The sequence below is a fragment of the Papaver somniferum genome, chromosome 7, assembly GCF_003573695.1.
Source record: "Papaver somniferum cultivar HN1 chromosome 7, ASM357369v1, whole genome shotgun sequence".
Classification (NCBI taxonomy): Eukaryota; Viridiplantae; Streptophyta; class Magnoliopsida; order Ranunculales; family Papaveraceae; genus Papaver; species Papaver somniferum.
In genome coordinates, this window is record NC_039364.1 from 264681572 (window position 1) to 264687301 (window position 5730).

Below are 5730 nucleotides of genomic sequence, written 5' to 3' on the forward strand. Positions count from 1 at the left end.
CCACCTCTTGTCATTGCGACAAAATCGCAGGACGTCCTTGCACTTTCATGCAAAAACCCATTGATCTTGCCTTAACTTTTTCTTTTGTATTATGGCCTCTTCAGGAATGTTGCGACAATATGACAGGCCTAAATATTCTTGCGAAAATAAAGCCCCATGACATTGCCGTCTTGCGACGAAATCGCAGGACGTCTTCGCACTTTCATGCGAAAACCCATTGATCTCGTCTTATCTTTTTCTTTTGTATTATTGCCTCTTCAGGATTGTTGCACAAATATGACAAGCCTTAATATCCTTGCGAATAAAAAGCCTCATGACATTTGCGTCTTAAGACACTTATCAGCTCCCTAATGGAGGGTGCCGCCCTTATCTCCCCCTGGTTGCCCCTTCAAGGAGGCGTACTTCTACCATACAAGGTTAGCTCCTCCCATCCAGTCTTAACAACAACCAGTTGTTTTCGCAGCCTCTTATCCCTTTTACCTATAGGGCTTATGGTTACGAGACTGCACCCTAAGTGGGGTTTTCTTCAGGCCGAGTGCAGTATAAGCCAAGACTTGTCAAGAATGGCAAGGTACGCTTCAAACGTCCCTGGCACTCTTGACTCAACCGTGTACCTCGGCGCCTTGATCAGATCTGCACTCCTTGGGAGAGTCCTTATTACCTTAGTCGCCCAACCTAAGTCATATGCTTAAGCTGAGAATCCAAGGTGCCTCTCCCGGATGGGCTTCATTGACCCCAAATCTCCATGACTCAGGTTCCGGGGCGGTGTAGCCTTTCCCTGAGCCATGCAACAGGTACCCCCTTATATGACGTACTTTAGGTCTTACATTTGCCTCTTGCGAAATTGTATTCGCGAACTAGGGTGTACGCCATAAAGGTTCGCCTCTTTCTCTTTTGTCATTCTTCTCTGATTATTTTCTGTAAAATTCATTATCTCTGCGAGAGTCTCGCAAATCATATATTGTATCTGAATTTCGCAATCTCAATTTTTGTTTTCAATCAAATGTATTTTTGAGAATTTTACTTATTGCGAGAGTATCGCAACAACTTAATCATTCATACATTTCTTGTTTTTATTACCTTTGCATCCTCTGCTTCTTTATTATTTTCTGCTACTGCTTCCTTGGTAGTGGTATGTTCATTTTTATTCTGAGCTAGCATTAATTTCGCAACATCTCTTCTCCTTTCCTTTCGATTGTATCCACCATCAACCTCTCACTTCTTTGTACATCTTTGATTTTGTGTCGCCAGTTTTCCTTCTTGTTTGCTCTTCCTTCGCAAGATTCTATCTCAGTTTCGTAACACTCTTTCCTTCAACCCAATCTCCCTTTATGATTCCTACATTGGGGTGAGGGAATTTGATGCACTGGTGGAAAGTTGAAGCTACACCTAGAATCCCATGTAGCCAAGGTCGACCAATTAACGCATTGTAGGGTGATTCTACATCAACGACACAGAATGAGATTTCAGAAGATATTCCCTTCAATGGAATTCGCATAGTAACCTCCCCTTTAGGCTTGTTAGCAGTACCATTAAAACCATATATCTTATATGTTGATGGTATAAGATCATCTCTTCCACCCATGGTTTTATAAGTATGATAAAATAAGATGTTCACAGAGCTTCCAGTATCGACTAGAATTCTATTGATTGCCCATGAATCTTCAGCTTCATCATCCTCATCTTCTTTCGGTTTTGGATTAATTTCTAATTTTATTACCAATGGATTGTCATGCACCTCTTCTCCTTCGGGAATTCTTCTGCAGTAAAAGAAATGATCTGTTTCTGCCATTCCTCTAGTGGCGAGATTTTCGCAATATTCATAATTTCTCTTCCATCATTATCTCTTGCGAACACTCTACTCAAAACATTATCATGAAAATCTTCAATTGTCTTATATGAATGTACGATAGAGTGACAGAATAGATTTTTTGCTTTTGCACCAACTTCTATGAAGAATGTTTCTTTCTTTTTCATCGTATTCACTTTGTGATGTTCTGGTGGTGGTGGTAATGGTTGAGATTGCGATGCCCTACCAGAAAGTCGTTTAGTTTTCCTTGATCTATCATTCTCAAAATAATTCTTTTTACATTTCTGCAATCATTTGTGGTATGTCCATGAAAATGATGATAAGAACAAAATTCATGACTTCTGTGGTTTGGAGGTGGTTCCGTTCCCATGTTCCATGGTGTTGGTATTTTCCATCAAGATTATAGCTTCCCATATCTTCTCCACACTTGCATTTAGAGGTGGCATCTTGATTTCTTCCCATATTACCTTGTGACTCCTTGTCCTTATTATAGTTTTGTCTTTGACCTCCATAAGTTTCTTGCGGTTGATCGAGTCTTTGAATCTTGTTATTTCCTCCACGATTGTAGAAATTTCTTTCTCTTTCATACTCTTCTTGATCTCGGCTCCCCATAGCTACCAATTTCTGTTGATTGTTACTTGTCACCTTCTCTGTTGTACTTGCGAAGTATTCGCCACTGTGTTTATTAGCTTGGGTAATAAGCTTGCATTCGCTGTTTGTGAGCTGGTGTTCGCAACTGGATATGATTCCATTTCATTTTGCCTTTCCTCTAGAGCAATGTATTCTTCTTGAAGTTCTCGCAATTCAGTCATTGTAATCGTATTCTTGACTCTGAAAATTTGGACATACAATAGGTTTGTTGCAAACATAGCATTGATAAATGATAATATGAGATATCTCTCATCTACACGGCCAGCCATTTCGCTACACATAGTTCTCCATCTTTTAGTCAAGTGTTTCAAACTTTCGCCAATCCTTTGTTTTAATCCAAACACATCTTCTATACCAGGTCGTGAGGAATTATTACTTATATATGCCCCAAGAATGTAGTCTGCAAATGATTGAAGGAGGTTATTGTATTCTTTGGTAAACCTTCAAACCATTTTAACGCTTCTCCTGTTAAGCTGGATGCGAAATATTTGCACAATACCGCATCATGATTTTCCCATTGTAACATGCACCTCACATAGGCTTTAATGTGCTGAATTGCACAAGTTGTTCCATCAAAAATGCTGGTTAATGCGGGCAAATTGCATTTCGGTGGTATTCCTCCTAATTGTACTTCCCTTGTAAATGGAGTTTTCGCAGCTTCTTCTATTGCTTCATCCAATTGTCTTCTACCTACTTCTCTGTTATTTAGCATTCCTCTCATTTCTTCTAATTCTTTCAAGATTTGTTTATTTACACCTGAATCTTGATCCATTGGTCTCTTTAATTTTGCCTCTCTTCTTCTGCGTTCACGTCTATCTTCTCTCGCGAAATTTTGCATCTCTTCTTCATTATCCCCGTCTCGTCTTCTTCTGCGATTCTCTTCCTCATCTCTATCTTGAACTCGCAAATGATGATGCCTTTCATTTCCCCTCCATAACTTTGTTCATTTCTTATCAATTCAATTAACTGTCTTTCAGCCATTCTCTTTACTCTATCATACTCCTCATTGAGATTATCGTTATTCCGGTTTTGTGTATGCTTTCTTTCTCGATTGTCATGATTGTTCTGGCGAATTGCCTCTTGAAGCTCTTCTTCTTCCATTTCCGCTCTCAATCTTTCACGTTCGCAGATTAAACGTGTTTGTTCAGCATAATGCCTTTCAATTTCTTCTTCAATTGTCTGTTGATTTCTTTGAGTTTCTCTCACATGTAAAATTTTTCTTCATTCCTCTTGATTTCCTTCGCCATCTTGGTTATTTTGTCCGTTCTCTTGATTTCCTCCAATTTTCCCATCATCAAAAGTTTCATTTTGTGGAACGTAACGATCATCAGTTCTTTCTCTATTTTCGCGATATTCTTCATTAGGATTTGATATTTCTTCTTGAATATTCTTTCCAGCATTGATTGTGGGTGAATTTCGCCTCATTTCTCTTCTAGTCGATCTTGAATATGATTTTGTAATACTTGTCGATCTTTTATTCTGTAGTCTTATATTCTCCACCCTTAATTCGTGATTTTGCCTTGTTAAATTTGCACGTTCTTCTGCCTCAGCTCTTCTTTCTTCATGTATTCTTCGTCTCAATGTTTCTAACGCTCCAATTTCCTCATCTCCATGAATTATTCCTTCATCTGCTTCTTGATTTCTCTCTTCCTGTCTATAATTTCTGTTTTGTTGCTCTTCTTCTATTTCTTCTGCTGAATTTGATCGCCAAGTGTGTATGCTCACCCTGTCATAATCTGTATTCCTCTCTTGAACTAGTGTTTGTTGAATTGGCGATTGAATTTGATTTTCTCTATTATTTCTCATTCTAGTAGATTATCCCATTCCACTTCTTTCTCTTCCAGCAATTCTTTTGCTTCTTCTAATAGTAGTCGGTTGTTCGGATGTATTTCTTCTTCTAGCCATTTCTTCAATGTTAACAGTATTGCAAGAAATTATGAAAAATTCTTAATCAATCACTTTAAATTTTCACAAATCTCAATATCAATCTTTAGCTTTTTCTAGAATAATCTTCAACACCTCCCTGTTTCTAGCGCCATTATTAGTTGCAGGAAATCCTACACTACACTCTTCATGTGATTTCATTATTGATCAACTCATTTTAGGTTTATATTCTTAATTTTATTGATTAATCTTTGGATGTTCTTACAAGAAAAGATAAAGAACTCAAGAATGATCTCTGCTCTAAACTTTCTCTCTCCTATTTACTTGTTTCTTCCTCAAAAGCCCCCTCCTCTTTACAATTCGAACGACTATTTATAAGGAAATACATAGTGGATGACAGCTAATCTGTCCCTTATTTTCGGGTATGGTTTGCGACATTCTCGCAACCTTACAGATGTTAATTTCGCAAACTCTCTAATTTTCACAGGATTATCATATCTTTCTCGTGATCTTAGCTGACGTCATTTATTTTATCATTTCTGAAATTGTTCTGCGACGCTGTTGTACCGTGTCACTGATAATTTCGCTGAAACATTGTCATTGCGAGATTCTGATCCTACATTTTTGTTAAGACACCCTATCTAATTCATTAATTCTTGAGTTAAGACACCCTATCTAATTCACATTGTGTGTCACCATCAAATGTTAGCAAACAACACAGATGTCCACATACAGATAGTAATAGGCCTGCAACCTAAATCACTAAACTAACATTAGAAAAGAGTTTTGATTAGCCTACAAGACTAATTAATCAACAAGTCGAATCATTCACTTAACTGTTAACAGTAATAATGAGTTTTTCAGTTCCAACATCAGATTTTCGGGAAGAAGAAAAAAACTACAGAATCAGATATTGACAAGAACTAGATGCCTGTGGTTGCAATTCCAACTATTTGTACCAGCTAAAACAATAGTGCCTGTGGTTGCAATTCCAACTATTTGTACCAGCTAAAACAATAGTGCAAACATGTAGATGAAATCTTAAGCATGTCACTGGGGCCAAAAGAAGCCTAAAATTTCAATCCGGCGGTTACAGTGCTGGTACAGACATGTGTAGCACAAGTATTTTCTACTCAAGTAATCAGTGGAGGGATATCTATCACCGACCACATACTGCACAATATGTTTAGCTGTTCTCAACTCTATAACACCAACTACAAACAGAAGTAGTAATAAGAAATCTAATGTTGCACATAATTGTCTGTTCTTTTTTTTCCTGTTCTCTATGTCGTGACACTAAATAAAAAGCAATAAAATGATTCCTACAAAAATATGAATATAAGAGAAAAGAATGATTAATACAACCCATGCTCATATTATTGATG